The 21,362-nt window shown below is 35.8% G+C and overlaps 1 protein-coding gene across 2 annotated transcripts in view; it reads left to right on the forward strand.

Annotated features, from left to right (window-relative positions):
- The first annotated feature begins 285 nt into the window (after positions 1-285).
- The window catches only part of LOC138769124 (netrin-1-like), an 85,328-nt gene continuing 64,251 nt past the window's right edge, over positions 286-21,362 (forward strand). For both annotated transcript variants that reach the window (XM_069947363.1, XM_069947364.1), the window contains exon 1: positions 286-479. The gene's annotated coding sequence lies outside the window, so the exon portion shown is untranslated. The remainder of the gene's footprint in view (positions 480-21,362) is intronic.

The following is a 21,362-nucleotide window of genomic DNA, read 5'->3' on the forward strand; positions in this document are numbered from 1 at the left end:
ATTACCAGTGTCTGGTCTGACAGGCATATGGCTCAGTCAACTGGGGATTAGAGAGCTGACATGAGCTCATTCTCCCAACAGTACATTTACTAAACCATCACCTATGCTGGTTTTCTCCATCTGTCTTCCTCTTTCACTATCCCCCCTCCCATAGACACCCAGTGCTATAACTCCACCCATCCCCTCCTGTGATGTAATTAGTTTGTGTTTCTGAATGGTGTTACCATCCAACCCAGTATCAAATAAAACAAACCCTCCTCAATAGGTTGAGCTCTCCAAACATATCTGCCTAGAAAAGGAATCCACACTTGAAGTCTACATGCTTTCCACTCAAAGCTTAGCCTCTGCATGACACACTCCTAGAGATGGAAAACTTTCTGTCCTGCCTTAGAAAAGAGCTATGGGTGATTTAAACCAAATGAGAGAAAATTAAAACCACTAAATTGGACTCTTCAATGAAAGCAGATGTCAACAACATGGTAAGTGACAGACGCAGCTCTGTGATGATGTTATCTTCCAGACCTATACTTCTTAACTCACTTTATTTGTTCAACATTTCCCTGCCTGTTGCATTTAACTCCTTCAAGTCTAAACTCAAACTACAATGTACATCTGCTCTACTCTTCTACTACAAGCCAATCTTGGTTTTTGGTCTATCTATCTATCTATCTATCTATCTATCTATCTTAGAGAAATATAGACAAAATAGACAAAAACAGAAATAAGGATGAACATAAATTGCTGGTTTGTGTTGATGGCCTATTTTACATAAATTAACATTTCACTCTAAATTCTCTCATTTTTTTTCAATGACCTGGTTATATTAATTTTATTCTGCGTTGTTATTATTACTATTCCTACATTGGAGACTAAAGTATAATTACTTTATTCATTAGAATTTGAAACTAATTTAGCACCAAGTAGATGCATAAAAAGAAAGGATAGCAGTAATGAATATTACTATACATACCTGTGAAACTAATAAACTACACAGTGTACTCAGTAGATGGATTCCTGTATTCATCTATATATATAACTCTATATATGACTCATCGATATATGTGACATGAAGAGGATGACCCTGGTTAACCGACTATCACAGTGTGTGTGGTACTTTTGTATTGTATTTCCATTAATTTAATAGAATATGGATGATATATGCAGTTCACACCTAATATTTCACTGTTTATAAGTTGTTAGAAAGATACTGGGAAGAAAGGACGCTCTTCTTATGGAGTATTTCTTTGATTTCATTTATGTATACTGTACTGTTTACTGTTTGTAGAGTATGCCACTGTTTTGGAACTTAAGGCTGTTCAGATCTAACTATATATATATATATATATATATATATATATATATATTTATATTTAGTATTCTGAAGAACATCATGAATATGTTGCATGAATATACACTACCTGTATATGGAACCGTATGCATTAACATTTGTGCCCAGTGACTCTTTAATATGTTCTTCTGCATAGAATTCTTGATGCACTGTCTGTTTTACTCTCTTCATCTAGCGAAGTTGTTTTTAACAAAGTTTATTCTTACAGCATACTGTATCTACCCGTAGAAGATTTTTTTTTTCCCTAATGAGCAGGTGCTTTATATGACAGTCAGCTTTCATAGATCCCCATGGATTTAGATTTTAGATTTACGCAGTTTAGAGGATGTTAGAATATCTCTGCTTTACTATTTATTTCGACACTTTTTACAAGCATGGCATGGACTAAATATTGAACTGCAGGGAAACTTTGCCTAATCCTCTCCTTTAAGGCTAAAGGTTTTGGACAGCTTGGTCTGACTAGTTTACATATTAACTGAAATAGAGGAGTAGAATCTAAGCTTCAAAGGAAGAATCATTTCCAAATAGTCACTAGAGTAGTGTTTGCAAAGGCTGAACTGCTGCCTGATCAAACAGAGGTGCTGTGGATAAGACGTCATGTATTAGTAAAATGTGGATAAGCTCAGACAGGCTCACACTATTATGTATGCGAGTATATTTAGGCTACCATTAATTCTAGATAATATGCTCTATTATACTTTTTATTTAATTAATTATAATAAATATAAATAACAATTAACCCTAAAATGTATAGTACCTTCCACCTCAACATTTCATAATCTACCATTTCATGGTAACTCGCCATCGGTCTGGTTCACATGCACTTATTTTTATTCTTATTCCAACATCGGAAATACAATTGTAAAGCAGCATAAACAACCAGCGATGCAAAACAGAATAAATTATCGAATGCTTTTAGAGATGTGCACTGATTTCACATTGTGGTTGTGTGAAGCACGCCCAGTTACACTGTGATTTCACAGTTCTTCACCCAGAACAATGTTCCGTAACTTGGTAACACTAAAAGGGTTCTTAGAAATGGTTCTGTTTTCTTGCATATAAATGTCTCTTGCCTGTCCGCACATTCGTTTTTCTGCCTGAGAAACTGTACAGTACTATAAAAAAAGGGGGTAAAACTCATCTGAATTCAAAGTATTTCAGTCTTTAAATCTCCTGGGTTGGCAATCTGTCCAAATCTAACAAACAATTTTTGTAACTCAGGCACTGACCTCTTTCATATAGAAACACAATGGCAGTACTAGTTATAAAGACATGGGCTTGGATTACAATTGACTATTTTATAAAAAAAAAAATACAATCAAATATTATATATTCATGATCAAAGAGACTGACAATGAACAAATTCTATTTAAAATTTGAAATCGATATTAAAAAGCAATTAATGCCTATGCTTTAGATTGAAGAAGACTCTTGTATTGTTAGATTTGCCTTGTCTGATAAAGCAAATGTATAACATGTCAAATTAGCTTCAATTACAATGGCAGCAATTACCGTCCCTTGAAAACGTATCATTTAACAAATCATTAACGTCCAACAATTATCACTAGACGTGATTGTAATCTGACTACATGGAAATCATAGTGCGCTAGACCGATAACAGCTAATAACATCATCTAGGTAATCTGTACAGTGGTTAAATAATCTACAGTCCTTTACTCCGCATTATTGAGTAATCAAGTAGTCAATCTTTGTCTTAAATTCATACTTGTAAACTGGTTACAGATGTGCTCAGTCTATTAGCTCTCTAGATGAAGGGCATGCATGGTTAAACACAGAGGAGAAATGCAGAAATCCATAGAAACACATAGGAACAGACCTAGGAAGATCTCTAGATAAAGGTGACAAGACTAGATAATTCATCTTCTTGGGCTGGGGTGTCAGAAAATGTAGAATTAATGGAATGATTTATAGAATTTTAAGGTAAATGCGCTTTAGAATCTTAAAATATTTTATTTATTTATTTAAGATTATGCATAAAATCAATGTTATAATAATCAGATTTCTCACTACTGTATAATAATTAGACATTGCTTTAGCATACCTATAAACCCTCACTACCATCGATATCGGTATAGTAACACACTAGGTCAAGAGACCCTCCTTGTGGAGAGATTAAAATCATTCATCAAACTGTTGTAGCACAAGTAAATTAGACCTGATGCCGAACAGACACCCTGCAATCACCTTGTCATTTCTAATATCTTGAAGGCTACTTAGCTCTTTCCCTGGGTTCAAATAAATATCTGCAAGGAGCTGAGCTGAGATTTTAGTAAATCCAAGGTTGTTTTTTTTATCTCATACAACAAATTAGGAATGGAAGAACTTGAAATGAACATTTTAAAGTGAAGTCTTTATTATTTAATTGTGTTATTATTTTAGTTATTATATAGTTCTACTTTTAAAAAATATACAGTTGTTAACTCAGCTGCTCTACCCATATATTTAGAATGTTTAAAGGTTTTTTTTTCTTACAAAACCCAAGTACTATGGAAAATCATTGAGACATCATTGAATCATATGAAACAGTTCTATGTTATTTGTTTGCATCCTGCTTGGCTGCCAGTTCCTTTATTCACTTTCCAAGGAGAAAGTGGGTTGTCCAGCTCTGCCTCCTTTCCATTGTAAAAACTGCAGTTCCCAGGGCTGCTTGGCACAGTACTGTAGCTACCTGTGTAGTAACCCAGAGGAAACAGATAAGGGAAAACTTGTAGAGTGGCTGGGATTTGTAGTTAAAATAATGGTTACAGATGTTGTGGCTCTTGTTACGCAGACATAAGGGCTTCCATAGGATTATCTCAATGGGTTGGTGCAATGAAGGGATACGCAGATGGTGGTGAATGGTTCCCCTGGGGCACACCCTGTAAGGTATCTAGCTGGATGGTATGTGGTGCACCCTTGGCGTTTATTGCATAGCACATGTCCGACTTGAAACATCTTTTACAGAAGAAATCCCTTCCAGGTTATGGAGGCACATCTCTAAGAAATACATTGTAAATTATTCTGTCTGAAGCATTGAGAAAGTAAAGGAGAATACCATAAGTATCTAAAGCTTCTTAACTCTGTTTTAACCATGTAGTCCATGTAGTGTAACTTACCTCAGACAGTTACTACACTTGTTGTCTGTCAGTGGGTGCCTAAGAAAAAGTCTTTTACTTGGTGGACATATGTCTTTTCTTTTTACCTTTCTATGTAACTATGTAATTTACACTTGAACTGTAATACCCACGGCATGGTGAAGATCCTATCAAGCTGGGGCAGCCACACCAGTCCTGGGACCAGCATGTAGCCCTAAAGGGTCCTCGGATTGCTATGGGGCACATGTCTAACCTCTCCCAACAGACTTGCTGTGAAGAAAATACTATTGTCCCCCAAACTCTTTGCCCCTCAGATTGGGACTAAGAGGTTTTTTTCACGATATAAAGGAGCTGTTAGCCTAAATGATCCTTGGTCCAAGGCCTACCTCTAGTAGGAGGGAGACTGGAGACTCTCTCTTCTTTATACTAGCCTAAACTGGTTTCCTCTCTAGAAGGTTCCTGGGTTTTCCTTAGTAAAAGTGGTTTTATTTTGGAAAAGTAAAAAAAAAAAAAAGAAAAACAAAAGACCTAAAAAAACAAACAAACAAAATAACAGACACATATATAGTTTTACCTTGATATTAATATACGTATTGGAGAATTGCTTTTTAACTCATCCTTCAAAAATACAAGCCCTCATACAGCTACAATATTGGGGGAAACGTTATGGCTTTTGGAATGCAGTGACACAAAAATTTATAGACGTAAAGTACAAGATCTCATACAGCCACATACAGGGGGGGGGGGGGGGCATTTTTAGCCATTAAGGGGTCTGACAATGTATCTGACTTATGATCTAACTACATTTACTTGAAAAACACGCTAACATGATTGTATATACCATAATTTCATTACGGTGGGGGTCCAACTGCGGAAACCAATAATGACCCCTAAAATAAAGTGACAAAGACCTCTTTTGAATCCCTTCTAAACAGTACTATTCCTAACCCGACACTATGCTTAGAAATGCAAATCCTTATACAAGTGGAGCTTAAATGATCTTCCCATGTTTTTGTGGGTTTCCTCTGCTCACTCCGATAACATTGTAAGTCCCAATGTGGATAGGTCAGATATGATATTCCTTTAACAGTGCTTACAAATCTTGTTCTTATGACATACCCAAGTGAGGGAATAGCCTTTTAAGTGGGTCACATTTCTTTTTTATTCAAAACAAATGATAATATACCATCAATAGGCCTATAGTAATACACAAAACCATAAAACATGACTGATTATGAAGACTGGTACACCTATGTTTTCTTATTAAAAGCTTCACACACTTTGTGCACTTTGGACAGAATCATTTCTGATAGTACAGCCTTTAAGACTAATGAAGATGTGGTGCTGTCACATTGACTAGTAAGTTGGTGGTACACACCATGAGCACCCAGAGACATGACTACAAGAAAATGGAATATAGCTAAGCTGGACATGTAACTTTAGTCTCAATCTTGGAAGTTTTGAAGATTTTATTTTATTAACACATCACGTATATAGGCTATGTTCACACAACGTCTGTTAAAAAGACGTCCATTATTGCATCATTTTAAGTTACTTGACTAAAATGCATTGAAGCCTATGGAATAACGGACGTCTTTTTCACACATTGTATTGAATGTCCGTTTTTCCATAGACCAATGCATTTGAGTCAAGCAAATAAAATGGTGCAATAACGGACGTCTTTTTAAACACAAAAAGCGGACGCTTTTTTCCTTTTTTGGACGTTGTGTGAACATAGCCATAATGTGTATACTGTATTGTACATATTCTAAATAAATAGAACATTGTACTTTTTCTAAATGAACCCAATGTTGCAGTTTGCCAGTAAACTAATGTGAACTCCTGTACAATCATATTAGATGCTTTTTGGCTGTGTCAATCATACACAATAATTCTTCACAGTTCAGGCATGTTTATCTTTATGGGTCATTTCCCCACAATTAAAGTCTAAAATTCTAAGATGGGTATCATGTACTGCTTTCAGGGTTAATCAGTTACGCCAAGCATCTCATTTCAGCTGGGTTGTGTAATGTTGGGAAATGCGAACGTCTATTGAGTGCAGAATATTGGTCGTGTTTCCTTATCTAACAAACAATCTGTTTAATGTGAGAACATTGAGATGAACCCAGCAGGAGGAGCTGCAAAAATAAACTGGATTAACACAATAGTGTCGCCTCAACACGATAATTAGTTGCTCCTATAAATGTCGAGTTTTCATTTGAAAAGATGGTAAATATAGCTGTATAAATGTTTTGACAGATTACTTATATTGTTTTGACAACTTGATCTGACAACTTGATTAATTCTTAAAGGGTTTTACATAATAAAAACATAATTAAATATCAATTAAACAAGCCACAAGCAGTGTGAAACACATCACTCACTCCCGGTCAAGATTTGCAATTCAAGAACATTGCCAGAGTTGGCAGTATTGCATTTCCGTAAGAAATCTATAGAAAAATTTAGTATTGTAAGGATTGAGGCAATCTTGGTAATTGAACATTGGTGGAGAATCAACTGAACTATGTTTGTTGTTGAAAACCCGCTTTATATTATGGGGGAAGGCAGTCGTCTCGTTATATAGACTGCTGATCATAATGATCATGAGCTTTATTAGCTGTTGTCTATATTACGAGACAGCTGCCTTTCCCCACTATGTTCCTGAAGTGGGAACATAGCCTTAAGTGCGACAAAGATGCTTGTGCTTTACACAGAGAGGTTTATCTGACAGATTTTTGAAGCCAAAGCCAGGAATGGATTGGAAAAGAGGAGAAATCTCAGTCTTTCCTTTATGACCTGTTCTCTGTTTATAGTCTGTTCCTGGCTTTGGCTTGAGAAATGTGTCAGATAAATCTCTCTGTGTAAAGGCATCCTTAGGGTATGTTCACACACTGTAAAATAAGGGTAAAATACACCCGTAATTTTGAGGTTAAATATGGCGGCACTTTTTAATATGATAATGCTCTCTATTAAATTCAATGGGAAATTGGCCGGCAAGCGCACACACAATATAGAATAACGGTTCTAAGTGATAAAGACCGTCCAAATAATGAAAATGCACATTATTTATTAACACTATTCACACATAGTATTTCCATCAGTCTTTTGGTCAGACTATTTTTTACCACAACCAGGGATGGAGCTGACAGCGCAAAATTATAATTTGAAGATTTGTACAGCTACTGTGTTTTGAACCCACTTCTGGTTTTGGTTGAAAAAATACTGACTAAAAGACTGATGAAAATACTACAGTATGTGTGAACATAGCCTTGACCTGCTTTTAATAAATGCGTCCTTTTTTTTTTTTTTAACTTAGCCTAAAACTAATACTTGCAGTATATTAAACATATCTATATGTATAATACAGACAATAGACTTTATGGTTTTTAATGTTTCTGTTAGCATAAATTACTCTAAATATCAAAAAGTACAATGTTACATGATTGTTTTTTATTGTTGTTGCACTATTATATTTTCACATTGCATTATTACATAATACCTTTACTATATTACTTTTTGTGGTTTTCTCTTCTATAGGATAAGAATAAATGGATAGATCACTTAGTACAATTGTTCTCTTATAGTTTTTCAGCTTTGTTTTTCCATGACATGTATTCTCGTAGGTCTTGAAAAAGTCCATAAGCCACATGCATAAGAGCTCTGTATAAGCATGTGCAAGGGATAAACATGTCTTTAATTCAAACTTTCCTTTGATGCAAAGTTTACTAACTGGTGAACCTTGAAACTATTTTTCTTTTCAGTTTCATTTCAAAAGAACGGAAAAATCTAAATTCTAATGAAAGTACCATTCCTTAGATCTCAGCATACCATAGGTCAAAACTTGCAAATCACTTCAAACCAAATGTAGAGTTAGAGTTGTTATGATTTTTTTCAGTATTGTTAAATCTTTTATTTTTAAATCTTTTGATCTACTAAAAATATGCTGTAGCCTTTGGAGTTAGTGTAAAAGAGATAGACAGATATGACAATTTTGTGTTTGTGGGTGCAAATGGTCCCTAAATGTTATACATTATGTTATTCTATACCCTTGACAAGCATGTATAGAACACAGAATAAAAATTATTTTCTAAAACTTTCCAAACAAAACACAATAAATAAATCAATTAATCACAAAAAGCTAGGGAATCATGGGTCCAGAGGAGAAGACTGGGAGAATTCGGCTATGTTCACACAACGTTTTTTCAGCTCCGTTTAAAATTACATCCGTTATTTTGAGTCTAAAATAACGGACATCATTTAGCTGTCTGGCCTGTCTGACTGGTGTTTGTCCATTATTCTAGTTTGGGGTTACTAATTGGACTTTTGGTGTGGCTTAATTGAAAAGTCCATTGAATTTAATAGTAAAATCTGAGAATAAACGGTGACCAAAGAAAAACTGTGTGTGAATAACTACCAAAAAACGTCCACTGTTTGCAAAAGACGTCCGAAAATAATGATCCTGTTCATTATTTTGACGAAAGCGTCCGTTATTCAATGCATTGTGTGCATTATATGTCCGTCTTCCCATTGACTTCAATGCATTGCCATTGCTGTCAGTTAAATTGTGACAAAAACGGACAATTTTTAAAATACCAAAATCAGACGCCTTTTCTCGATTTTTGATGTTGTTTTAACATAGCCTTTCTGTGTATCAGGATCGGTAAACATTAAAGCTGCTTTATGTCCACACAACGTTTTTTTTAGATGAAAATACAGCTGTATTTTGATAATTACAGCCGTATTTTTGCCTCAAAAAATGTTGTGTGAACACAACACAGTATTTTTGCTCAGTATTTTGCAACCAAAACCAGGAGCGGATTAAAAACAGGCTAAGTGCACACACTGTTGCAATTGAGTGGATGGCTGCCATTTAATGGCAAATAATTGCTGTTATTTTAAATCAATGGCTGTTATTTTGAAATTACAGCTGTTATTTGCCATTAACTGGCGACCATCCACTCAATTTCATCAGTGTGTGAACATAGCCTTTCTGTGTTTTCAATCCACTCCTGGTTTGGTTGCAAAATACTAACCAAATACTGAGCAAGAATACTGTGTGGGAACATAACCTTAAGGTGATTTTAAGTGTTCAGGACCTGACAAATAATATATAAAATAGCTTTATTTTATAATGTATATTGATTGGTTTGTAATGTTATCACACTGATAAAGGGAGGACATTGATACCTTTAATTAATATAACACATAATATAAAGTAGTATATACTGACTTTTACTATAACATGAATTCTTTTCTATCTAGAAATGTGCTGTGAATTAATAATATCTTCCACTCTTTTTCCTCCTTCTGACAAGTGTTAAAATCCCACAACAAATAGTTAGAAAAATTACATCTTACATATGGCACATTTTACATGCAGGATGTCAATATGATGTATAGAGCATTCACACCATAAAATATGTTTGTAACCTTAACAAAAATATTTTCCAGCTGTATGTCTGTGCTGCAAAGAATGTGTTCCAAGAAATGAAAAAACGTTCATTTAGCATAATGAAGATATTTTTCTAGAATATTGTAGAATAGAATCTGAGTACACCAGTATCAGAACCATATTGTATTTCAAAAACACTTCACTAAAAGTTGCCATTTTCTGTTTGTTTTTCTTTCGCTTCATTTATTTCGTGATTCATTATTTTGACGTCCGCGCAGACAACGTACGTCATTTTACACACTGTGCATTGGACCTCCGTTATTTCGCTGACTTCAATACATACATGCATTAAAGTCAGTTACATTGCGGCAATAATGTGTTTTTTTTTTTTTTTTTAAACATTGTGTAAACAAAGCCATGGGGTAAATAAGCATAAAGACATAAGGCCCTTTTAAATGAGCAAAGGGAAGCAAGATAATGAGCGTTGATCCCGACGATCAGTATTAGGCTATGTTCACACAACATTTTTTTCAGCTCACTGTAAAATAATATCCGTCATTTTGAGTCTAAAATAGCGGACGCCATTTAGCTGTCTGGCCTCCCCTTCGTGCAATGACGGCTGTTAATACATTATTCTAGTTTAGGTGGACTAATTGGTCTTTGGGTGTGGCTTAATTAAAAAGTCCATTGATTTTAATAGTAAAAACGGAGAAAGGTCAGTGACAAAAGAAAAACGGTGTGTGAACAATTAATTAAAAAGTCCTCTGTTTGCAAAAGACGTCCGAAAATAATTGTCATTATCATTATTTTGACGTCCACAGTGATGACGTCCTTTATTCAATACATTGTGTGCATTGGACGTTCGTTTTCCAATTGACTGCAATGCATTACATTGCATAGCGGTAAAAATGGACGTTATTTAAAAAGAAAAATCGCCCGCCTTTTCTCTATTTTTGACATTGTGTGAACATAATGAACGTACATGTGTGAACGTAATTTACTTTACTATATACTTTTAAGAAAACTCAATGAACTAGACTCAATAATAATGTTGTGTTAAGTAGGGAATGTGCCCTCATCAAGGGGGTGTCACTGACAAGAGCAGAAAGAGTTAATGATTTGTCTGATTACCAGTGGCTGAAGGTGTTGAATGCAGCTCTAAAGCTCTATCCATGTTTCCATTACTCCCTAGGGCTGCATGCAAATTCTTTAGCCACCAGTAATCAAATTCAGAGCGTTTGCTCATCTCTAATATTATGTGACAATACTTGGTATATACAATTTTGCCAGCTGGCCTGATATGCATAGTGAACTAGAGTGAGTTTTCTGCCATACCAGGATAGATAAGGCATACCTCCCTTACTTAAGACAATGGAGGCTGACCTAGAGATCTGTATCAAAGCATTGCCTTGTCCATATGTAAGAAATGTCTTCTTCATAGGAAATATATCCATTGTCGAAATTTCAACCAAATGAATTTTCAGAAGTTTCACTTTTGCCTCCTTTGTTTTTACAAGTGACGCTAAATTTATAAGGATAATAAAAGGCGCACGTCATTCAGGCACAGTGTATTGTATTTTATCACTGTGTTAATGCAAAACAAACTACCCCCCTGAGGAAGTTGTCAATCTTTTCTCATGTGCATGAACAATTACTTCCTGACCCCTTCAATGGCATTTAGGTTATTTTGCTGGATCAATTACCTGTGTAGGTGACTGGAAAACACAAACAAGATGAGGTAACATAATGCTACATTCCACTCTGTGGCTTATGACTTATATAGACGATGAAGAATAAGAGGGCATAGACTGCTGAATGTCATTTTAGTTCTAAGCAACTTCATTGTTGATTCGTTGCAGTTCTTGTCTATTCAGTGTAGTGCTTAAAATCGCTGAATCTCTTTTGTGGGTTTATTATACACTGGTAATGTGCCAGTCAACCATGAATGTAAAAGTACCATTCTTCTGGTGAATAGACCAAATATGATGAGGCAGAAAGTTAAATCGGGGGAGGGGGAGGACTGAACTATACAGAGAGATCAAAAAATTTCCAGGATACCAGACAACTGATTCCAACAAGTGAATTCCTGAGAACCGACAACCACCAAGAAAGGAAGAAAAATGGTCCGGGCTAAGAGACTGTGAATGTTCAAAGGTTAACCTTTTTATGTTTGCGAAAGCATTGAAATCATCCAATTCATAAATATAGCCCATATGGTGGACTTCAAAATTCCTCAGTGCCTTAGTGCGGCCGAGCCACACACATTGATGCTCCGAAGACAAAGCTGTAAGTGTTGTTTTTATGATTCCCTCAGACAAGCCCCTTGCTGTGTAATTTTACACAGAGAAAGAGAAGATTGCAAAACAGGACAATCCACATGCACATTGGAGTTTACACATTACCCCACTGTATATCATGCTCTGTATTACTGCAAGTGTCAGGAGACGCTTCTGCTTTAGATCAACATATATGATAGGAAGTGCAACTTAAAAACGGCCATCGTAAAAAGTAAGCTGGTATGGTGGCATGCTGACTTGTACTATGTATAGTGTTTCTGAAGAAACGTGTGCCACAGTAGGTAGCTGGCAGGCAATTTACATTATCGTCTGGCTCTATTTTGTTTTTGGCATGTGCCCAGCAATAAAAGAAAACTGACAACAAGGGGTGCAATGAACTATAGAGACACACACACACACACACACACACACACACTTGTACTACTGTGATGGAGTTGTCAGAAATATATATTTAATAAATATAATAATAAATGCTTTTCTTGGTTTAAGAATGTGTCCATTTATTCATTCATGCAAGAATAGGGAAATCTGTACCATTATACCACAACCCCCAATGGAATCTTAGGAACCCCAAAATAAGGCAATGGAGGTCAATCAGGATCATTAGGGTTTGTTTGGATTTAAAACATCATGACATCAAGTCATAGATTTGTTACAAATAGTAAATATTATGCTATTGTGAGTTTGGCTATGTTCACACAATGTCAAAAATAGAGAAAAGGCGGACGATTTTGCTTTTTTTTTTTTTTGATAAACGTTATTGCCGCGATTTAACTGACTGTAATGGCAATGCATTGAAGTCAATGGGAAGACGGACGTCCAATGCACACAATGCATAGAATAACGGACGTTTTTGCCGCGGTCGGCAAAATAATGAACATGATCATTATTTAGGACATCTTTTGCAAACAGCGGACATTTTTTATTAGTTGTTCACACACAGTTTTTCTTTTGTCACTGTCCCTTCTCTGATTTTACTATTAAATTCAAAGGACTTTTCAACTAAGCCGCATCCAAAGGACAATTAGTAACCCAAACTAGTATAATGTACCAACAGCCGCCATTGCACTAAGGTGGGGCCAGACAGCTAAATGACGTCTGTTATTTTAGACTCAAAATTACGGGCGTCATTTTAAACAGAGTTAAAAATACATTGTGTGAACATACCCCCCCCCAAAAAAATACAAATGAGTGAACCTTAAACACGCTTGGGATCGTCCAAACCCAAATGTGCGGTACTCGGTTGCCTGGAAAATATGGATACAGCCATAGGGCTGCATCCAACTTCTTCAGCCGTCACTAATGAAATGCTGCACGATCGGGTTCGGGTGATTCCAAGCATACTTGAGGGTTGCTCATTTCTAGTAGTCATCTATGGGTTAATTTAAGCCACCCATGTTATTAAATTGTGATAACTATTATATAAAATAACTATTCTAATTTAATTGATAAAAAAAATGTGAATGACTGAGCTTTCAACAGATAATGGATGAAAACAATACTTCTACATACCTATTGTTCAGCCAGTTGAAATTGACCATTTCAGCCAAGGTATATGCCCAGTTTAGACTAAATCATACCAAATTTTTAAAATTGAATTTAATGAGATACTTCTAAAAATATAATGTTATTGATTATAACTTCCAAATCGGTGACAGATGCTCTGTATAATAGATGAGGTATATATCATTTCTCCAAAATCTTAGCCACATGCTGTCTACCATGTGGCTGGCACAGTGATATTGAAAAACAAAAGCTTTTAATCCCCCTCGTGTGTGTGTGTGTGTGTGTGTGTGTGTGTGTGTGTGTGTGTGTGTATGTTATTTTATTTTACTGCTTTTTAAAAATTAAAACCTTTTTAAAAAAATCTGAATGTGTTTAAAATTGCTCTATTATTATCCTTTTATTTTTTGGCCTTCGGGGCTATTTGAGGCCATAATCTGTACTTTCTATTGGTAGTTTGCTTGCGTATATGTGACTTTTTAATCACTTTTTATTTATTTTTCTGGATTTGATGGAACCAAAAATCTGTAATTGTGCGCTTTGGCATATGTACTGCATTGATCTCTGTGATCAGTGCTCGATTATTATGGGCTGCTATAAGAAGCGTCAAGCCAGGATCAGCGTCATTGCGGTGTTGAGTGCCGGCCAGGAGCAGGGATCATGAATATGCAAAAGAATAGCCCGTGGAGCCTCATCAAAAAGTCTCAAAATACAGGACTAGTCAGATATCCCTCCAGGAAGGACAAGGATGGATACCTGGTCTTGGCTTTTCCCTTGTCATTACATTGACTTATAGGGCCACTTAATATGGTGCTTATGGTGGTTTCCTTACAGGAGCCACCCTTTGGCTGGGTCCTTCCCGGAGGGATATCTGTGTTTTGAGACTCTTTGATGAGGCTCCACGGGCTCTTTTCTTGCATATTCATGTTTCCCAGGGGGCAATGCACCTAGGACTTCATGGCATTGAGCGCTTTCCCTAGCAGCCGGCAGTGTTGTCCTTTGGCTGGTCTCCTGAGATCAGCGATCTGTTTCTCCTAGGAGCAGGGATCATCGCTCTGTGATCATCTTGCCACTTGACCCCAGGTGATGCTTTGTTAAGCCATTTAAATGCTGCTATCAGTTTTGACAGCGGCATTTAAATGGTTAGGTAGCCGACATCTCTGTGTCCACTACTAGTGGTGTTCCTCAGCTACTAATAGCAGACGGGGGCCACAGGTATACAGCCACTCTTTTCTATACCTTCTTACCGGCACCACATTGTAACTGTACGGAAAAGGTTAAATGGATCACTGTGTCTTGTTTATGTGTGAAGCTCCATGAATGTTTATTTTCTATGTTTCAACTCTCATTTCAGTATCATTATAATCCAGATTTTATGAAGTGCAATGATCCAGACACTCAAACATTCCAACTTGCTGTGAAGTCAACAACTCTATTTGGCTGGTAACATGTTTATAAAAAAAAAGAAAAAAAGAACAAATAAATATAAAACATAAATAAGTTATTTTTTCAGGTTATAAGGCTATATTCTTATTCATATTGTGATCTAAATAATAAAAAAAATCTGTCTTGCTATTATTAGTAGTATTATATGACTATTGATTAAAGTCTTCTGTATGGAATTGAACATTTTTTATTTATGTCCAATGTAAATTTAAAAAAAGCCCCAGTGAAATTTCATATTCCTGTAATAGTTATAATAAGACAATGCAATCAATGTACATTTGCCAGTCTTCCAATACGTATATTTTAAGCATTAGGGGGGGGGGGGGGGGGGGACAGGAACAATGTCAAAAGCCTGATATATGTGTTGTTGATCTTAATCACCCTGAAATCAATACTGCAGGTCTGTAGGTGCTAGGAGAGATGTCAGCTACGGTCCGGGCATGTTTTTACAGCAGTTTAGTATGTCTGTTATCCTGTTAACTAAATATCATTTAGTCAGATTACAAGAGATACCACATCCTCCATGAATTTACTACTAAAATAAACAGTTTATTAAAACCACTTTACTGGCACGCCTTAAGAATGTTTAAGCTCTATTAAAAAAGATAAGAAATGCACGAGGGTTGTAGAAATATATATTTAAAAAAATAGTAAAAAAATATATATATTTTTAAAAAAATATATATATAAAAACATAATTATCCAGTTTTCCTTCTATTTCATTGTAGTTGTTATATGTATAAATATTTATATTATTTGCAAATTATCAAAACTTTATAAAAAATAATATATGCATATGTATATATATATATATATTTATATATAACATTATGATTTTGACTATTTTATGATGATATCCATAGAATTTGTGCCAAAGAAACAAAGAACTGTCTCTTCTATTTTTTTTTTTTTTTTTTTGTGAAGCTAGAATATCTTTTTATACATTAAATAAATTTCCAATTTCATGGCATGTATATAATATAAGTCACTCATATCCTAACAAATCACAACATCTGCTCCGTACCAAAAAGCTTCATGTCAATGCACAAGATTTAAGTAAAAGAATAGGATTGGATTCCTTCAACTGATAACTTTTTACATGCATGAGGCTTTTTAAAATAAACACAGGCAGCTTTATCACGAGGGGAACAAGAAGGATTTTCTGGGCTTGTCGAAAAGTAAATGCTTGAAATAGACCGCCATAGACCGCAATTAATTTCCTCATTATAGGGACAGGCATATGGCGGCTATGGAATATTTAGAACTGAAAAGCTGAACGCCACATATACCTACACATTTAATTGTAACTTATGATGACTTTTCCTGCACATACATTGGAATAAAATTAGTGGCTCAGCATATATAGAATATTAAACATTCCATTTCATCCCCAAAATCATCAGCAGTAAACCACAAACCACAGGGACAGAAACTCTCTCCTTTCTCCATCTGACAAGGATTTATGGGTCAAAGCACAACCCCTTAGGAAATACTAGAAATACATTTTTCATTTATTTTAAAATCTTAAAACCAATAACAGATATGGAATTGATTTACTAAACGTCTATACTAATTCTGTATATTGTGACTCACAAGACATAGTGCCTGTTACTTTCCATCTGACATGAAAAATAACATGAAAAACTTCTACTGCATTCTTTGGTCAATGACATCAAATCATTTGTATTTATTTGGCAAAGAAATTAAGTGCGGGAGAAAATATCTTGGCAGTGTCACGGGGTAATATCTTCCAAGAATAATAATCAGAGAAAACGATTTAATATAGAAGAATGCAGTTTGTGGTAGCTGTAAATGGGCAAACATTTAACAATAGTAAAATTTTATGTATGTATTTTTATTTTTTTACATTTTAGAAACAGATTTAGAAACCATTATAGCTATGATTTTTGCTTTTTATGTTGGATTTGAGATACGGTATATTGATGATTTTTTAATGAGTTACTTTACTTTGAGTTTGCTATCTTATGTTGCGCCATAATCTCTGATATTCTACACCCTAAAGTGAACAGGTGTGTAACTCCTTTAGACTTTAAAGCTTTGAGCATTATCTGTTGCCAGCAGAACATGTCTTAAGATATCGAAGTGTACTGAAATGAGGGATAATATGGTCTGTTTAACGGACTCAAGCAGTTGTTGGTTTTCAAACGCATATGGGAAAGCTTTACTTTATAACTGATTGTGGAATAAAAAAAAAATGCTAATAATAACTATTAGGTAAAAATAAGGAAATCTGATGTCTTTGAACTCTTTCATTCTAGTTGTAGCCTTCAGAGTAAGAGACATTTACTAAGGAGTCTAATGTGTGTGACTCTTCTAATGGGGATTGGTATATATTTTGTTCCAAAATCTTATGACTGATTTATTAAAATGTAGCACTGCCATAGTGAATGTATCTAAGTAAAAAGTTGCAGAAAAAGTCACAGAAAATGCAAAAATTGCAAAAGCATATTCACCTGCTACTGACCAGACGTACGCCTGCACCTGTTTGTCGCGAATAATAAATTGGTTGCTAATCCCGGATTATGCAAACATTTTGGTAAATACTCAAAACAGGCAAAAAGTTGCATCTAAAAAATAATCGCCCAATGAAAATACAGGTTCATAAGTAGAACTTAGACCAAAAATGGGCGAAAAATCTAATTGACCTAAAAAAAGGCGCAAAGCCCTTATAATGATGCCCATCATTTGTACAACAATGGCTGTCATTGTGAAATACTATCTGTAATTTAGACTCAAAAAAAGATGTTGTGGGAACATAGTCTCACTACCCCCAGAAGGAATTATTACTAAATTGACCATTCTGAATTTGTAAGTAGACAATTATGACTACTAAAACAGCATTCATGCTTTGTTCCATTACGTTCAGTTTGACCATTTGATGCAGTGCCACCAAACAGATGCCCCAATGTAACTATAAACAAACACAATTACAAACATCAGCCAAGAAATTTAAAAAAGATTTACATTCTTTGTGTACATTTTTTGTGGGGTCTTATAGCATGCAGGCGGTCCATAATTTCTATGAATTTATTGACATATCAGTGAAAAATAATGTATTTCCTAGATTTTCTTTGTCGATTAGACATAAGTGACATATTTTACAGCAAGCCTCATGGACATAGACATTAATATCTCAAGACCTTGTTCTTTGTAGAAAAACACATTTGTTAGCATTCCCTGTGGGCTCATTCTACAGGGTGGGAGGGTAAATTGTAAGCAACAGCTATTGTGTGTATCTCTGTTATCTATACACTAGTGTCACCTGTCTCTGTATTTCTGTTTATGTTGATAAGCAAGGCATTGCTGGGAAATGATCTGTTCAGAACAGGAAATCTCAGCTTAGTTTTAGACCTAGTGTCCAAGATTAAAACTAAAGATTTCAGGATTATTTGATAATATAGATAGTAAAATGTAAAAAAAAAAAAACATAAATAATTGAAAAATCGGTTTCAAATAAAAATTTGATTTAAACAGTAGGTGATTTACTGCTGGCACGTTACTTTTAAGTGATTTCCCCATATACTGTATGTGCAGATTATGGACCATAATTGAGTCTTTGTTTGCTAATTGAAGAATTAGATCATGGAGGGACTTGATAGTGGACTCACAGGAGGAAACGAGCGCTATTAGGACTCGTTTGCTCCTCGTTCCCTGCTCGCTGCTGCCGCTATTACATGCAGCAGCAGCGAGTGGGTGAGTCTGGAGGCGGCCTTGGGGAGGTGTGGGGGGCTGCCCGAGTGATCGCTAGATGACGGTACGACGGCAGCAGATCGCTGCTGTAAGAGACGTTGTCTTTCAACATGTTTGAAAGACAGATTACGCAACGATCAGCCGACATGAACAATGTCGCCTGATTGTTGCCTTCTATTCTAGGGGACAATTTTGGGCCGTAATGGCCAATGTCTTAAAAAAGATTCAATTCAGCCTGGTCATTTTCGGCTACATAAATTTGTTGACACAAACCTAATAGGAATGACCTTTGCTGGTTCAGTTTATTTCCTCTAGTGAAAACAGAGAACACATACAGTGGTATAAGTATTTATGTATTATATAAGTATAATAATATGCTGATATTGGAAGTTTTTCTAAAAGGTCTGTAAATTTTTATTATAGGTACATTTCACCTGTGAGAGACAGAATCTATAAAAAAAATTCCAAAAAAATCACATTGTATAATTTGTAAATAATTATTTAGCATTTTATTGTATAAAATGAGTATTTGATACAATATAAAAAGAGAACTTACTCAGAAAAGATAGCAGCCATACGTGCTGATACGGTTGCCCTCTATGAGAAGACCTGGACCCCTTGGTTTAATTCTCAGTTTGTCGCGGATATTTCTTACTATGTATCTCTCTAAGTTTGCATAACTGGTCCCACTTTATGTCATTTATATGATGCATGTATTACCTCATGATATGTAACGGTACACTGGATCTATTTTTCCTGTTATTACCTTTTCCTTGTTTGGAGATGGCCATGTAGGCCACTATATGATATATCTGCTAACTTTTGTCCTTTAATAAAATTTATATGTTTGACACTAAAAAGAGAACTTAAAGTGTCATTGTCATTAGAGACAGAGGTGCAAAGTTTCAACTCACATTGGTCTTTATGAAGTATGCTTGATAAAGACCCATGTGGGTCATAATACCTCAATGTTCTAAATAAAAGCTTGGATTTAAAATGTACTATTGATACTGTAGGAATCTATCATTTTTCAAGTTGTTCTTGTGCCCACCCTGGGATTGTGGACTCCCATTATTCCCATTATGTAATTGTGAGGCTGACTCGGACTACATACCTCAGTGCTGTTGTACCCCTATACACTGTGTCAAAAGTTTTGATTGGTCCAGATCTCAGTGTTCAGACCCACACTAGTCATGAAAACGGACCTGGATAAGTCCACGCCCAGTGCAGTTCTCTTCCGGCTGTTTCATGTGAAAAGATGGCCTCATACTGAAAACTATTTTTCTTAAATCCTGATTGTATTAGTTTTTTCATATAAAGGGTTAACAACAGGTGCCGACTGTAGTGCCGATAATAACAAAAATAGTGTAACATGATATCTCAGTGACAGTAGGATCATTTTAACCCCTAGACGACCCTGGACGTAGGGTTACGTCATGGAAGTCTGTCCCCAGACGACCCATGACGTAACCTTACGTCATGGGTGGTATTCCCGCTATGAAGCGCGCTCCGGAGCGGAGCGCGCTTCATAGGAGGTGGGGGCCGGCTGCAGTGAGCAGCCGGGACCTCACCGGTAATGACACGCTGCAGCGATCGCGCTGCCGCGTGTCATTAACCCCTTAAACGCCGCGATCGCGGCGCGACCGCAGCGTTTAAGTGTAAGTGACAGGGGGAGTCCCCTGTCACTTACCGATCGGGACCCCCGCAGTGTGACTGCGGGGGTCCCGATCGTTGAAACGGACTGCTGGAGGTCTCTCACCTGCCTCCATGCGGTCCGATCGGCGATCTGCTACACTGAGCCTGCACAGGCAGGCTCAATGAGCAGATCGCCGATAACACTGATCAATGCTATGCCTATGGCATAGCATTCATCAGTGTAAAAATCAAACTAATGTATGTAGAAGTCCCCCAAAGGGACTTCAAATGTGTAAAAAAAAAAAGTTCAAAACACTAACACACTACCCCAAAACCCCTCCCCCAATAAAAGTCTAAATCACCCCCCTTTCCCATTATATAAATAAAACATATAAAAATAAATAAATAGATAAACATATAATATACCGTAGCGTGCGTAATTGTCCGATCTATTAAAATATAACAAGCATCATTGCGAACGGTGAACGGCGTACACGAAAAGAGGGGAAAAAGTGCGCAGATTACCGATTTTATGTTACATTATATATTAAAAAAAATCAATAAAAAGTGATCAAAACGTCCGATCTTCACAAATATGGTATTAATAAAAACTAGAGATCATGGCGGAAAAAATGACACCCCATACAGCCCCATAGGTGAAAAAATAAAACCGTTAAAACCGTCACAATAGGCCCATTTTATTAATATTTAATTGCCAAAAAAAAGGATTTCATAAAAAAAAATATATATAACATTAGAGAATCTGTGTAACCTGCATATGGTTGTGTTCGGACTGACCTATAGCATAATGGTATCATGTCGCTTTTACCATATAGTGCATTACATAGACACAGGAACCCCCCAAACGTTACCATATTGCATTCTTTCTTACGATTTCACCTATTTATATCTTCATAAATAATATATTTGGAATT

This window comes from Dendropsophus ebraccatus, chromosome 12 (assembly GCF_027789765.1).
Source record: "Dendropsophus ebraccatus isolate aDenEbr1 chromosome 12, aDenEbr1.pat, whole genome shotgun sequence".
Lineage (NCBI taxonomy): Eukaryota > Metazoa > Chordata > Amphibia > Anura > Hylidae > Dendropsophus > Dendropsophus ebraccatus.